This window comes from Phasianus colchicus, chromosome 9 (assembly GCF_987193195.1).
Source record: "Phasianus colchicus chromosome 9, bPhaCol1.hap1.1, whole genome shotgun sequence".
NCBI lineage: Eukaryota > Metazoa > Chordata > Aves > Galliformes > Phasianidae > Phasianus > Phasianus colchicus.
The window spans coordinates 610,483-625,836 of NC_143444.1; the positions used below are offsets into that span (position 1 = coordinate 610,483).

A 15,354-nucleotide genomic window follows, 5' to 3' on the forward strand; every position below is an offset into this window, starting at 1 on the left:
AAAAAAAGCAGTAATCAAACTATACATACTGTGAGCAGGGCTTTGTGAAGGCTGCAGTACTGTACAGAAGAAAGCCTTGAACAGATCTATCTCAAATTCAGGGTAATAATACATTTATTTCCTACCCACATTGCTCATGTAATCCACCAACTATTTTAGGAACGCCTAGATTCTTAAAAATACAGAAATTAAAGTGATTTCCTGATCAACCCTTACAGAAAGACACAAGTTGAAACATGAAAGCAACTATGAATGCTTTGGAGAGAAAAAAATAGAATGTAATGTTAATAAGCTAAATAACAGTTTCAAAGTTTAGTATCTTGATGCTTTACGGAGCTCCCATAAAATGGCTCTGAGCCTTCCCTTTCTAATGATTTTGCACACCCACGCAACTTGCTCTGTGGGGATGGAAGATAACAGGATTTAGATCCTTGACACACTGCAATTGATTTAACAATAAATATTGTCCATCCTAGTTTTGGGTTACTATAAGATGAAAGCAAAAATGTATATACTGATCTACTGGTTTTCTTTTAAAAAACATTCACCTGATGCTGAAGGCTAATTCTGTAAAGCTGAAACTTAAATCCCAGCAGAAACAGGTTCCCAGATATTAAAAACAAACAAACAAACAAACAAAAAAAAATCATAAAAGTATGTATAATGAAATCTTTAGGCATGTGACAAACTTTGTTTTATATATTATATGATTTCAGAACATCTGTCACACACACTCACAAACTTTCCTTAGAAGGAGAAGCAGAAGTTTAGATGATGATAAAGTTATGTTCTTACCACATTAGACGGTTCCAATTTCTTCCTTCTAGCAAGGTCAGTGATATTATTGCCATTGTAGTTGATGCTCTCCATACAGCCTTTGAAAATTTTTTCTGCTGTTAGAACTTGGCTTCCCAGAAAAAGGCATGCCTCCAAAGGTTATCTTTGAATGTATCAGAAAATGAAAGACAGTTACTGGAGGACAAGGGCTTAGAATTTTTGCTTACTAGAAAAAGAAAGTATCAAACAAGTACTGGAAAAGTAGGAAAAAGTCTATGATGAAGTCATGACTGCAAATATTTTTGGTGGTAAATTGTATCTCTTATTAGGTTTTCCCAAATACAGAGAAAATATGTATCACAGTTACATATAGACTGTAACGAAGAGAAGGTCTCTAAAAGGAATGCACTTTTAAATGCTTGGCAGAGCAAAATGTCAGTATTGTTAAGAAACAAGAATTTGTTGGCCAAAGAATGTGCTGTCTGTCTGATCTTGGAGAAGAAAAGTCTGCCTTTCTTTACAAACCTGAATGCAGAAAGTTTGAGAAGTAAAGGTGCCCAGTAAAACCTATTTCAATATGTAGACTGAAACAAACATTAAAATAAAAAAAAATCTACTAAATCAAAAGGGAAGAAGGAAAGTGTTGCTTTATGTAGAACATCCATCAGTTTGGTAGAGTGTCAGAAGTGAGAAGTGGTTGGTGGCAAGTAAGTATTATTCATTCTTTGTCATATATTAAAATAAAGGATGTTTTATTTTCTTTCATGTACCAAACCGTAATACCAAACAGTTCCATTTGTCTTAAATACTCTATACAACTGCAGATAATTACAGCAACATAAAAACCAGCATTATGACATACCTAGAGGGATTAGTTTGACTTGTGTTTGGTTCCCAGGTCCCAAGATGCCAGTATCTGGGAAAGTGGCAAATGGAAATTCAACTGTGCAGAGGAACAGGAAAAAACCCTATATCTGTATATCAGCAATACAGAAATAATTGATAAAATGCTCAGGAAACAAGCTGTGTTTAACCAGCACTGTCCAATCCAGCCTGTTGCAGGGTCCACGACAGCAGTGAGAGGAAAGAGCAGCAGACAAGACTCCTCTGGCTTGTACCATGGTATTAGTTCTAGCACGTTCTGCTAGAAGTTCTGCATTTGAAGTTACATTAGCAAGCCTGATGTGCTTGGCAACAGCACAACATCTCACTCCATATGTAACGTATTTTCTGTGGCAAAGAACTTCTTTGTTCATAACTCACGGACTTTTGATTTCCATGCATCTCGTGGGCCTGAGATAAAAGACAATTTAAAAGGAAAGAAAGAAAAAAAAAAGGGGGGGGGGATGCTATGATGGTAATGTTTAATATTCGTGTGGGGGGTGAAAGGTGTACTTGAGTTGCCTAAGCACAAGCTTCTACTGCTATTGGTGATACCTGGGGTAGTGTGCCTTAGTAACCTCTGCTTTCTGCTTGAGGAGGTATGCATCTCTATAAATTCTCTGCCATTTCTGCCAACACCATGGGAGTGCTACAGATATCTAGGGGATATATGTATATAAGCTGCTCATTCAGTTTACGTGTTTGTCTTTTTCTTGGATGAGAAATAGTTGCTGTTTATTATTTCCTTAAATGCAACACAAGCATTTACTCATAATATCCAATCTGAGAACACCGTTCTTGTAACTGCTTATGAAAATCATAGATACAGAAATCAAAAGAAACTGTTTCAATCTGCTTGCATTTAAGGAAATAGGAAGTCTCTTTCCACCCTTGCGCATATTTAAGACTGTTTTCTGACAAACTGCTAGCTAAAGGCTTCAGTCTTTCTTTTTGTGCTTACTTCCTCAATGGAATAGCTGAGCTTTTGTAACTGTCCCTACTTTGAAGTTTTCTAGTGGATCCAGGTTGGTTTAAGTATCCTCTATTCCTCACTTCTGTCTTTTCTACCATTTTCTTCAAAAAGGAGCATGTTAAGAACATAAATTTCTATTCTGTTAAGAGTCTTCTCCTGCAGTTAGCTGGTTAGTAAATAATACTTTGCTCACTCACCTCACTCAACCTGCTGGCCACATTCTTTTTAATGCATCCCAGGATACCATTGGCCTTCTTGACCACAAGGCCACATTGCTGGTTTGTGGTCACCCTGCTGTCTACAGGGACACCCAGGCCCTGTTTGTAAGAGAATGTGATTGACTTCACTTCTTCCAGCAAAAAAAGAGAAGCAGGTCTAAGACATCTGTTTATCTCCAATTTAAACAACTTAATTTAGGTAGAATTATGTGTTTTACAGCTATTCACGTTGCTGTGAAAAGAAGCGCGGCTATACGAATAAGAAGTCGCGCGGCTCTGCCCTCGCAACTCCCCCCGCCCCGCGCACGGAGGCGGCCCCCAGCCGCAGCCCCCAGCCGCTCCCCCCCTCGCGCAGCGCCACTCCGAGGTGCCGCCTGCCGCAGCGACGGCGGCGGGGAGCCCTCGCGCCCAGAGGCGGCCTTCCCGGGGTCTGCCCTCTCCGCCCCCCTCCCACCTACCTGAGGGCAGCCGGCATCCGTCCGCGCAGCGGCGCACAGCCGGTGGCACCGCGCGCACAGCCTGCCTGCCTGCCTGCCGCCCTCCCTCGGACGAGGGTCCCCTTAGACGAAAGCACAGCCCCAGCCCGGCCGCTACCGCGAGGGACCGCGCCCGCGGCCGGAGCCCGGGGGCCGCGAGGAGGGAGGGCTGAGCGCCCGGTGACAGGTGAGGACGGCCCCCGCGCCGCTCCCTACCTCGCGCCGCTCTCCTCGCAGCCGGCGGCTCGCTTACCCTCGACCGCCGCCGCCCCCTCGCTCCGTTCCCCCGCCCTAACGCGGAGTTCAACGCGACCCCGCTGGCCGCGAGGCCCCGCCCCCCGCCCCGCACTGACGGCTCTCTCCGCCAATAGCGAAGAAGACGGCCGTCCTCGAGCTCCGCCCTCACCTCCTTCGACCAATAGGAGCTATCCGTGGTGCTGCCCCTCCGCCTTCCCGGCAGGCTCGGTTGGCTCGCAGCTGCCGAGCAACGGGCGCGGGGCTGCGGGTGGGGCCGCTGAGGGCGGTGGCCGGGCCCCCGCTGCGGGCCGGGGTTGGTGCCGCGGGATTGTGCCCGGGGCTTCTCGTTCGGGAGCTTTCGCCTCATAGATGGACGTTTTTTGTTCCCCTCCCCTTTTTCCCTCTTGGCTCAGCCATCAGGAGGATGGAAATATCTCCCGCACTCTCAAAGCTGTAATCTCGGCTTGCAGAAATGATAACTGGTATGTGAAGATGTTTCTAATTTTTTTGTTTCTTCACTTGTTTGTGAACCTAGGGTAGGGAGAAAGAACTGAAGTAACCTGCAGTGAGATTCTATCACTTTTGTAACTCCTTAAGCATAGTCAAGAATGTATGTTTGTGAACTACTTTATTAAGATAGTCCTGGTGGAGTATACTTTATATCACTGGGAGTCCAGGATTTTCTGAACAGTTCTTAAATCAGAGTCTAGCAATAGCAAAGTTGAATTACATGTACACTGTACAGTTAGGTTGTTGGTAATAAGCAGAGCTTGTGCATCTCAACAGCTGCAGCTATACAAGCTATACATTTGTCAAGTAAGCTCAGTATGAGTGGAGTATCAGCTTTATTAATTCAAGTCATTCTCATAATCTTATCCATACATAATGTTTGTGTTCTTAATACCTTAACCAAGTGAGTGAAAAGTTTCCAGCTAATCTGTTTAGCTTCCAGGCAAGTGATTCCACATGTTAAATTTGCTGCTTCCTCCTTTCTCCCATTCCCTGGTCTCTTAGGTCAGTGTTCGTTCTCTTATGTCCTCTATTAAGGAATAGGTTTAGTTCTGCTACATATTAATGCCATGCCTACAGATAAATTATCCTTACATCTCAAACTGAATAGCTGCTGCTTGAGGTTTTTTTTTTCCTTCTAGGCTAGGAAGTCTCTGTATGGCATGCCAGCAACGTTTTGTTGCAACGTTCTTAAAAGAAGAAATCTTTTACAGCGTGCAAGTTCTTTAAGATATGGTGATGCATTGGGGTTTAACCCAGCAGATCACTGAGCGTCACGTGGCTGTTCATTCACTGCCCCCATCTCAGTGAGATGGAGAGGAGAAATGAGGGAAAAAATGAGATAGAGAAAAAGAAAAGCATAATAATTATGGCATGTATATCTACATATACACACAGATACTTGTAATCTAGATTTATAACAACGGATGCGCAAGCAATTGCTCATCTCCTCTTGAGGTCTTGAAACAGTAAACGTTCGGTGCAGAAAGTCTATACCAAATTAACTTGAAAAACGGATGCTTTCCAGCTTCAGGTGAGACAATTATTCATTGATCTTTTGTACATTTCAAGTGTGCAAAAACTCACCTCTGGAAGACTGATATTTGTAGATAAAATTGATATGGCTTACTGGGCTCTGTTAGTGGCTCTTAGATGTAGTAAATTTGATGTTGTTAATGATCTTCTGCATATGGAAGTTCTACTTCTGCTGAATTTACCTGTCATTAACAGCTTGCTGCATTGTGAAATCATTAAATAGCAGCCTTTAACATATTTAACTCTGGTTTTTGAAAAGCTGAACTTCCTAATTGGGACTCATACATGTATGAAGCCTTGGTGTCTGGTGCTGACTTGAGAATAAAACTTCAGTTATTACTTACAGGGCCTGCCTTACAGCATAAGATCACATGGCAGTGCCTTCTGCTTTCAGTATTTTACCAGTGCTGTGGTACAACTGGGTCTGGTTAATACCTGTTCAGATACAAGACAGAGTAAGGAAAATGTGTTTATTATTTCAGATCAGCCCTTTTTTACAAGGCATCGATTGGTTACTTGGTGGTGAATGTTGGGTTCTATTGCAGATGTGATGCCATCCATGCAGTAATGGATGGAAATACATTAAAGGAGCAGCATAACAATTTATTTCACAGGGCAAAGGTCAAGAGAGTGCTGATTCCATATTACAAATCTAACAAAACTGAAGTGGCAGAAGCATTCTTTGAAGGCTTAAGCAGATGAGGGATGTTCAGTTTTCTGTTACAAAACCTAAATCAGAGAGCATTGAAATCTGTTGAATTTTGGAATAGTTGAGAGTAAGAATGTGAATTCTGTTTGTAACAGAAAAAAACTTGTTCTCATTCCATCCCTCTACTACTCGCATCTGCTCCACATGTCGAAGTAGGAAAAGAGTCATTTGTTGCTCCGTTAATTGCAAAACTGTATTTGTCAGACACCAATTCTGAATCAGCTCTCATACCTGTTACCGTGCTTTCGATAACAAGACTGCAGTTGGGGTTGGTTTGTAGGGAGGCTAGATGAATTGAAAGGGAGTGGATTGGGATAGTATAGCTGCTGGACAGAAACACCTATTTTAAAAGATGATCATCCTATGAAGTATGCCAGTTTTCCCACCTTGTGTATGTGACCTGAGGAGCTATGTTAAGATAAGCTTAAGATAATGGCAGGACAAGGGGAAATGGCTTTAAGTTGAGGGAGGGAGGATTTAGGTTGAGTATCAGGGGAAGTTCTTTACAGAGTGAATGGTGAGGTGCTGGAACAGGCTGCCCAGAGAGGCTGTGGACACCCCTCTTCCTGGAGGTGTTCAAGGCCAGTTGGATGAGGTCCTGGGCAGCCTGGTCTAATATTTAATAGGGAGGTTGGTGGCCCTGCATATGGTGGAGGGGTTGGAGCTTCATGATCTTTGAGGGTCCCTTCCAACCCAAGCCATTCTATGATTTTCTGATTCTAAGCTCAAATGCTAGTGTCTTGGGAATCAAAGCAGAGTTTCTCTTTGCCATCCCTATTTACAGTTGCTTAACTAGGATCTGTAGTATCAGAAAGAAACCTGGGATATAATTGGAGTAAATGCAATTAAATTCTTCTGTAAAATAGTCAATTTAAAACCCTTTATGTCTTGAGCGATCATGGAAAGAGTGACATAAAATGATTATTTAACGGATGTATTTGGGATCTCTGCTTGATTACTATAAAAAGATTCCTTCATAAGACATTGTATGGAGTTGGCTGATATTTGCTGAAATACTCCTGTTGAAACTTTCTGGTGTGGAATATTGCTTCCAGTATTTCATCATACCTTTAAAAACTTACGAAGTTTCAATCTACAAGTTTTGGACTCCTTCATAGTGCTTTTCTGTAGCCATTTGAAGTATTACTTCTGCCTTTCAGTCTTGCACTGAGACTTCATTTGGTGGTCTCATTCTCTACTGATCTAATTTTCTCATTTGTTTCCTTTAATATTATAGTGCTTATCATTGATTGTGTCTGTTAGTACCTCTGAAATTCTATAGAAAGATGGCTATTGCTTTCCTTTTAGCAAGTTGCTGCAGCTACTTCAAGCCGACAAATAAAAGTTTGCTTTCTCCGAAAACCTCAGTAGCCACTGCTTTGCTTTTTTGATACAGATCAAACTAGAAAGTTTATCATTATTGTCTTGAGGATTGTGTACTTGAAAGAGAAGGGCTTGTGGACTTAAAAGCTTCTTTTTGCCACAAGTGTTGTGTTTAATAGAAGATGTTATGGTGGATTGCATGTCTTGCTTTACTGAATTCACTAAGTAGGGAACCGGTTCTCTGGGTGTCTTTGTTCCACTTTGGGATAATGTTGCCTGAAGATCATAACTGTGAAATACACCTCAAGTTCTTCACTAAACTCCAGTTTTATACAGACTTCAGGAGAGAGAACGTAATTGCTAATAGAACAAGTTAAACGTGCTTAAAAAGCTCTCTGTGTGTTTTTTGTTGCTGCTGTTTGTTTGTTTGTGGAAAATACTCTTCCTTTATTTAATTCTGGAATTTTCCCAAGAAATTATTGGAAGTTGTCATATAAGAAGAGTAATAAAGAGCATATTCTAGGAACTTGTTTCACAGATTGTACCAGTTACCCCCAAGAATATGCTGCTCCACTAGCATATGTTTTATAACTTTCATAGAGTAATTTTCAAGATGGTAATGTGGAGTTTACACTTCTGTGAACCTGTTAGCTATATTTTCCAGCTCTTAAGTCTCTTGCCAAAGCAGCATTTGTTTCATGCAGATTTTTGCATCAGGCTTCCAACTTCTTCCTCAGGAGAGCATCGCTTTTCTGAGGACTCTATGGATTCTGCACTTAATTCAGTAAATCTGTCAAGCCCAGCCCGTCAAAATTCCACTGAATATCGTACTTCGGGGAGTGCAGCATATTACAGGAATTCCTTTCAGCCAGTGACTGCTACCTCAAATTCAGCCCCGATCCTGCGCCGGCTGTCATTGAGCTCTGCTGGGAACAGCAGTTACTATGAAGTCAGTAGGAATCGAATACAGAGGAGGATTGAAGGTATGCCTGAACTTTCCAAAGTATGTAACAGCTTTTATGAACATGCAAAGTCCGTGAGTTATGAACAAAACAAAAGCATCAATCAATGATAAGCACTATAATATTAAAGGAAACAAATGAGAAAATTAGATCAGTAGAGAATGAGACCACCAAATGAAGTCTCAGTGCAAGACTGAAAGGCAGAAGTAATACTTCAAATGGCTACAGAAAAGCACTATGAAGGAGTCCAAAACTTGTAGATTGAAACTTCCTAAGTTTTTAAAGGTATGATGAAATACTGGAAGCAATATTCCACACCAGAAAGTTTCAACAGGAGTATTTCAGCAAATATCAGCCAACTCCATACAATGTCTTATGAAGGAATCTTTTTATAGTAATCAAGCAGAGATCCCAAATACATCCGTTAAATAATCATTTTATGTCACTCTTTCCATGATCGCTCAAGACATAAAGGGTTTTAAATTGACTATTTTACAGAAGAATTTAATTGCATTTACTCCAATTATATCCCAGGTTTCTTTCTGATACTACAGATCCTAGTTAAGCAACTGTAAATAGGGATGGCAAAGAGAAACTCTGCTTTGATTCCCAAGACACTAGCATTTGAGCTTAGAATCAGAAAATCATAGAATGGCTTGGGTTGGAAGGGACCCTCAAAGATCATGAAGCTCCAACCCCTCCACCATATGCAGGGCCACCAACCTCCCTATTAAATATTAGACCAGGCTGCCCAGGACCTCATCCAACTGGCCTTGAACACCTCCAGGAAGAGGGGTGTCCACAGCCTCTCTGGGCAGCCTGTTCCAGCACCTCACCATTCACTCTGTAAAGAACTTCCCCTGATACTCAACCTAAATCCTCCCTCCCTCAACTTAAAGCCATTTCCCCTTGTCCTGCCATTATCTTAAGCTTATCTTAACATAGCTCCTCAGGTCACATACACAAGGTGGGAAAACTGGCATACTTCATAGGATGATCATCTTTTAAAATAGGTGTTTCTGTCCAGCAGCTATACTATCCCAATCCACTCCCTTTCAATTCATCTAGCCTCCCTACAAACCAACCCCAACTGCAGTCTTGTTATCGAAAGCACGGTAACAGGTATGAGAGCTGATTCAGAATTGGTGTCTGACAAATACAGTTTTGCAATTAACGGAGCAACAAATGACTCTTTTCCTACTTCGACATGTGGAGCAGATGCGAGTAGTAGAGGGATGGAATGAGAACAAGTTTTTTTCTGTTACAAACAGAATTCACATTCTTACTCTCAACTATTCCAAAATTCAACAGATTTCAATGCTCTCTGATTTAGGTTTTGTAACAGAAAACTGAACATCCCTCATCTGCTTAAGCCTTCAAAGAATGCTTCTGCCACTTCAGTTTTGTTAGATTTGTAATATGGAATCAGCACTCTCTTGACCTTTGCCCTGTGAAATAAATTGTTATGCTGCTCCTTTAATGTATTTCCATCCATTACTGCATGGATGGCATCACATCTGCAATAGAACCCAACATTCACCACCAAGTAACCAATCGATGCCTTGTAAAAAAGGGCTGATCTGAAATAATAAACACATTTTCCTTACTCTGTCTTGTATCTGAACAGGTATTAACCAGACCCAGTTGTACCACAGCACTGGTAAAATACTGAAAGCAGAAGGCACTGCCATGTGATCTTATGCTGTAAGGCAGGCCCTGTAAGTAATAACTGAAGTTTTATTCTCAAGTCAGCACCAGACACCAAGGCTTCATACATGTATGAGTCCCAATTAGGAAGTTCAGCTTTTCAAAAACCAGAGTTAAATATGTTAAAGGCTGCTATTTAATGATTTCACAATGCAGCAAGCTGTTAATGACAGGTAAATTCAGCAGAAGTAGAACTTCCATATGCAGAAGATCATTAACAACATCAAATTTACTACATCTAAGAGCCACTAACAGAGCCCAGTAAGCCATATCAATTTTATCTACAAATATCAGTCTTCCAGAGGTGAGTTTTTGCACACTTGAAATGTACAAAAGATCAATGAATAATTGTCTCACCTGAAGCTGGAAAGCATCCGTTTTTCAAGTTAATTTGGTATAGACTTTCTGCACCGAACGTTTACTGTTTCAAGACCTCAAGAGGAGATGAGCAATTGCTTGCGCATCCGTTGTTATAAATCTAGATTACAAGTATCTGTGTGTATATGTAGATATACATGCCATAATTATTATGCTTTTCTTTTTCTCTATCTCATTTTTTCCCTCATTTCTCCTCTCCATCTCACTGAGATGGGGGCAGTGAATGAACAGCCACGTGACGCTCAGTGATCTGCTGGGTTAAACCCCAATGCATCACCATATCTTAAAGAACTTGCACGCTGTAAAAGATTTCTTCTTTTAAGAACGTTGCAACAAAACGTTGCTGGCATGCCATACAGAGACTTCCTAGCCTAGAAGGAAAAAAAAAACCTCAAGCAGCAGCTATTCAGTTTGAGATGTAAGGATAATTTATCTGTAGGCATGGCATTAATATGTAGCAGAACTAAACCTATTCCTTAATAGAGGACATAAGAGAACGAACACTGACCTAAGAGACCAGGGAATGGGAGAAAGGAGGAAGCAGCAAATTTAACATGTGGAATCACTTGCCTGGAAGCTAAACAGATTAGCTGGAAACTTTTCACTCACTTGGTTAAGGTATTAAGAACACAAACATTATGTATGGATAAGATTATGAGAATGACTTGAATTAATAAAGCTGATACTCCACTCATACTGAGCTTACTTGACAAATGTATAGCTTGTATAGCTGCAGCTGTTGAGATGCACAAGCTCTGCTTATTACCAACAACCTAACTGTACAGTGTACATGTAATTCAACTTTGCTATTGCTAGACTCTGATTTAAGAACTGTTCAGAAAATCCTGGACTCCCAGTGATATAAAGTATACTCCACCAGGACTATCTTAATAAAGTAGTTCACAAACATACATTCTTGACTATGCTTAAGGAGTTACAAAAGTGATAGAATCTCACTGCAGGTTACTTCAGTTCTTTCTCCCTACCCTAGGTTCACAAACAAGTGAAGAAACAAAAAAATTAGAAACATCTTCACATACCAGTTATCATTTCTGCAAGCCGAGATTACAGCTTTGAGAGTGCGGGAGATATTTCCATCCTCCTGATGGCTGAGCCAAGAGGGAAAAAGGGGAGGGGAACAAAAAACGTCCATCTATGAGGCGAAAGCTCCCGAACGAGAAGCCCCGGGCACAATCCCGCGGCACCAACCCCGGCCCGCAGCGGGGGCCCGGCCACCGCCCTCAGCGGCCCCACCCGCAGCCCCGCGCCCGTTGCTCGGCAGCTGCGAGCCAACCGAGCCTGCCGGGAAGGCGGAGGGGCAGCACCACGGATAGCTCCTATTGGTCGAAGGAGGTGAGGGCGGAGCTCGAGGACGGCCGTCTTCTTCGCTATTGGCGGAGAGAGCCGTCAGTGCGGGGCGGGGGGCGGGGCCTCGCGGCCAGCGGGGTCGCGTTGAACTCCGCGTTAGGGCGGGGGAACGGAGCGAGGGGGCGGCGGCGGTCGAGGGTAAGCGAGCCGCCGGCTGCGAGGAGAGCGGCGCGAGGTAGGGAGCGGCGCGGGGGCCGTCCTCACCTGTCACCGGGCGCTCAGCCCTCCCTCCTCGCGGCCCCCGGGCTCCGGCCGCGGGCGCGGTCCCTCGCGGTAGCGGCCGGGCTGGGGCTGTGCTTTCGTCTAAGGGGACCCTCGTCCGAGGGAGGGCGGCAGGCAGGCAGGCAGGCTGTGCGCGCGGTGCCACCGGCTGTGCGCCGCTGCGCGGACGGATGCCGGCTGCCCTCAGGTAGGTGGGAGGGGGGCGGAGAGGGCAGACCCCGGGAAGGCCGCCTCTGGGCGCGAGGGCTCCCCGCCGCCGTCGCTGCGGCAGGCGGCACCTCGGAGTGGCGCTGCGCGAGGGGGGGAGCGGCTGGGGGCTGCGGCTGGGGGCCGCCTCCGTGCGCGGGGCGGGGGGAGTTGCGAGGGCAGAGCCGCGCGGCTTCTTATTTGTATAGCCGCGCTTCTTTTCACAGCAACGTGAATAGCTGTAAAACACATAATTCTACCTAAATTAAGTTGTTTAAATTGGAGATAAACAGATGTCTTAGACCTGCTTCTCTTTTTTTGCTGGAAGAAGTGAAGTCAATCACATTCTCTTACAAACAGGGCCTGGGTGTCCCTGTAGACAGCAGGGTGACCACAAACCAGCAATGTGGCCTTGTGGTCAAGAAGGCCAATGGTATCCTGGGATGCATTAAAAAGAATGTGGCCAGCAGGTTGAGTGAGGTGAGTGAGCAAAGTATTATTTACTAACCAGCTAACTGCAGGAGAAGACTCTTAACAGAATAGAAATTTATGTTCTTAACATGCTCCTTTTTGAAGAAAATGGTAGAAAGGACAGAAGTGAGGAATAGAGGATACTTAAACCAACCTGGATCCACTAGAAAACTTCAAAGTAGGGACAGTTACAAAAGCTCAGCTATTCCATTGAGGGAGTAAGCACAAAAAGAAAGACTGAAGCCTTTAGCTAGCAGTTTGTCAGAAAACAGTCTTAAATATGCGCAAGGGTGGAAAGAGACTTCCTATTTCCTTAAATGCAAGCAGATTGAAACAGTTTCTTTTGATTTCTGTATCTATGATTTTCATAAGCAGTTACAAGAACGGTGTTCTCAGATTGGATATTATGAGTAAATGCTTGTGTTGCATTTAAGGAAATAATAAACAGCAACTATTTCTCATCCAAGAAAAAGACAAACACGTAAACTGAATGAGCAGCTTATATACATATATCCCCTAGATATCTGTAGCACTCCCATGGTGTTGGCAGAAATGGCAGAGAATTTATAGAGATGCATACCTCCTCAAGCAGAAAGCAGAGGTTACTAAGGCACACTACCCCAGGTATCACCAATAGCAGTAGAAGCTTGTGCTTAGGCAACTCAAGTACACCTTTCACCCCCCACACGAATATTAAACATTACCATCATAGCATCCCCCCCCCCCTTTTTTTTTTCTTTCTTTCCTTTTAAATTGTCTTTTATCTCAGGCCCACGAGATGCATGGAAATCAAAAGTCCGTGAGTTATGAACAAAGAAGTTCTTTGCCACAGAAAATACGTTACATATGGAGTGAGATGTTGTGCTGTTGCCAAGCACATCAGGCTTGCTAATGTAACTTCAAATGCAGAACTTCTAGCAGAACGTGCTAGAACTAATACCATGGTACAAGCCAGAGGAGTCTTGTCTGCTGCTCTTTCCTCTCACTGCTGTCGTGGACCCTGCAACAGGCTGGATTGGACAGTGCTGGTTAAACACAGCTTGTTTCCTGAGCATTTTATCAATTATTTCTGTATTGCTGATATACAGATATAGGTTTTTTTCCTGTTCCTCTGCACAGTTGAATTTCCATTTGCCACTTTCCCAGATACTGGCATCTTGGGACCTGGGAACCAAACACAAGTCAAACTAATCCCTCTAGGTATGTCATAATGCTGGTTTTTATGTTGCTGTAATTATCTGCAGTTGTATAGAGTATTTAAGACAAATGGAACTGTTTGGTATTACGGTTTGGTACATGAAAGAAAATAAAACATCCTTTATTTTAATATATGACAAAGAATGAATAATACTTACTTGCCACCAACCACTTCTCACTTCTGACACTCTACCAAACTGATGGATGTTCTACATAAAGCAACACTTTCCTTCTTCCCTTTTGATTTAGTAGATTTTTTTTTATTTTAATGTTTGTTTCAGTCTACATATTGAAATAGGTTTTACTGGGCACCTTTACTTCTCAAACTTTCTGCATTCAGGTTTGTAAAGAAAGGCAGACTTTTCTTCTCCAAGATCAGACAGACAGCACATTCTTTGGCCAACAAATTCTTGTTTCTTAACAATACTGACATTTTGCTCTGCCAAGCATTTAAAAGTGCATTCCTTTTAGAGACCTTCTCTTCGTTACAGTCTATATGTAACTGTGATACATATTTTCTCTGTATTTGGGAAAACCTAATAAGAGATACAATTTACCACCAAAAATATTTGCAGTCATGACTTCATCATAGACTTTTTCCTACTTTTCCAGTACTTGTTTGATACTTTCTTTTTCTAGTAAGCAAAAATTCTAAGCCCTTGTCCTCCAGTAACTGTCTTTCATTTTCTGATACATTCAAAGATAACCTTTGGAGGCATGCCTTTTTCTGGGAAGCCAAGTTCTAACAGCAGAAAAAATTTTCAAAGGCTGTATGGAGAGCATCAACTACAATGGCAATAATATCACTGACCTTGCTAGAAGGAAGAAATTGGAACCGTCTAATGTGGTAAGAACATAACTTTATCATCATCTAAACTTCTGCTTCTCCTTCTAAGGAAAGTTTGTGAGTGTGTGTGACAGATGTTCTGAAATCATATAATATATAAAACAAAGTTTGTCACATGCCTAAAGATTTCATTATACATACTTTTATGATTTTTGTTTGTTTGTTTGTTTGTTTGTTTTTAATATCTGGGAACCTGTTTCTGCTGGGATTTAAGTTTCAGCTTTACAGAATTAGCCTTCAGCATCAGGTGAATGTTTTTTAAAAGAAAACCAGTAGATCAGTATATACATTTTTGCTTTCATCTTATAGTAACCCAAAACTAGGATGGACAATATTTATTGTTAAATCAATTGCAGTGTGTCAAGGATCTAAATCCTGTTATCTTCCATCCCCACAGAGCAAGTTGCGTGGGTGTGCAAAATCATTAGAAAGGGAAGGCTCAGAGCCATTTTATGGGAGCTCCGTAAAGCATCAAGATACTAAACTTTGAAACTGTTATTTAGCTTATTAACATTACATTCTATTTTTTTCTCTCCAAAGCATTCATAGTTGCTTTCATGTTTCAACTTGTGTCTTTCTGTAAGGGTTGATCAGGAAATCACTTTAATTTCTGTATTTTTAAGAATCTAGGCGTTCCTAAAATAGTTGGTGGATTACATGAGCAATGTGGGTAGGAAATAAATGTATTATTACCCTGAATTTGAGATAGATCTGTTCAAGGCTTTCTTCTGTACAGTACTGCAGCCTTCACAAAGCCCTGCTCACAGTATGTATAGTTTGATTACTGCTTTTTTTCTTTATGTATTTTGCATAGTACATAACAGTAATGAAGAATAAGATATAAGATAAACATGTACAGTAGAAATAAAGTGCAAT

General features: G+C 42.1%; 2 long non-coding RNA genes across 2 annotated transcripts; one reads left to right on the top strand and one right to left on the bottom strand.

Moving 5' to 3' along the window:
• Nucleotides 1-798: 798 nt before the first annotated feature.
• Nucleotides 799-3,607, bottom strand: LOC149916706 (uncharacterized). Its single transcript, XR_016468920.1, has 3 exons — nucleotides 3,543-3,607; nucleotides 2,830-2,949; nucleotides 799-940 (listed from the first exon to the last, which is right to left on the bottom strand). It is a non-coding gene; the product is annotated as an uncharacterized LOC149916706 (long non-coding RNA).
• Nucleotides 3,608-11,616: 8,009 nt separating this feature from the next.
• Nucleotides 11,617-14,475, top strand: LOC149916707 (uncharacterized). Its single transcript, XR_016468921.1, has 3 exons — nucleotides 11,617-11,730; nucleotides 12,324-12,443; nucleotides 14,334-14,475. It is a non-coding gene; the product is annotated as an uncharacterized LOC149916707 (long non-coding RNA).
• The last annotated feature ends 879 nt before the right edge of the window (nucleotides 14,476-15,354 follow it).